Here is a 1,059-nt window from a genome sequence, read left to right as displayed (position 1 = left end):
GGGTTAATGTGAGAGACTCTTCAAGATTATGGAGAGTCCCACAATGTGCCTTCTTCATGCTGGATTCCCTGGCTACCCGGCCTCCTTTTAATTCAAATCTGGGATGTTATCACCCACATTCAGGGTAGGTCTCCCCACTTCAGTTAAGCCTCTCTTGAAATGCCCTCAAAGACACCCCAGAGTGAGGTGTCTGAGAGCACCAAAAGTCAAGGAAGGTCCAACTTGCTTTCTCTCTAGGGGCTGTCTTTTCTAGCCCGCAGACGTCCAAACTACAAATTTTGGGGGCATTTGGCCTTCAGCTAGAACTCAGTACCAATGTTCCCCAGTTCTCAAGCCTTCCAGCCTGGACTAGAAGGCTATCATCAGATGTCCAGGGTGTCCAGCATGAAGTACAAGTTTCTACAGTGAATTGATCCTAGCGATGCCTTAGTGGGGGTGTCCAAAACCAGACAGGCTAGAATGCTTGGTTTTCCTGCTTTTGCATTTTAATATTCAAAGTACCAATTGAGAAATTTGGAAGCACAGACTATTTTCAAACTTGCTGCCAATTCTTAAGTCCCTTCTTGCCTTCAGATCCCTGTGCCTCCCAGAACACATCTGTATAAAAGCTTTGGAATGCCTAAAAGATAGTCTGAAAATACAGCTTACTATATTATGTTATTATATAATTACACAGATTTAGATAGAATATTTTTACATCAAGTGTTTATATAATTATCTTGGTTGCTATGCTACTTGCTGGTGAGTGGTAAAAAGCATATTAAGATAACACAGAAACCCTCACTCAAGTAGAAATGAAAGATGCTTGCCTCCCATTAAAAATGGAAATATCATTCTAGCTGGGAAAACATTTTCATGCCTCTAAGCAGGAAGTTGGTTGCTTATTTAAAAAACTATGTGGTGGTGCCGGCCTGTAATCTTAGTACTTGGGCAGTTAAGGCAGGAAGACCACAAGTTCAAGGCTAGCCTAACTAGACTACATATCTAAACCAGCCTGGGATACATGACAAGACCTTGTCTCAAAGATCAAAAGGAACGAGTCTGGAGAGATGACTCAGC

The sequence above is a fragment of the Nannospalax galili genome, unplaced genomic scaffold (genome assembly GCF_000622305.1).
Source record: "Nannospalax galili isolate Female #2095 unplaced genomic scaffold, S.galili_v1.0 scaffold4203, whole genome shotgun sequence".
In the NCBI taxonomy this organism is placed as follows: Eukaryota; Metazoa; Chordata; class Mammalia; order Rodentia; family Spalacidae; genus Nannospalax; species Nannospalax galili.
This window is presented reverse-complemented; position numbering follows the sequence as displayed.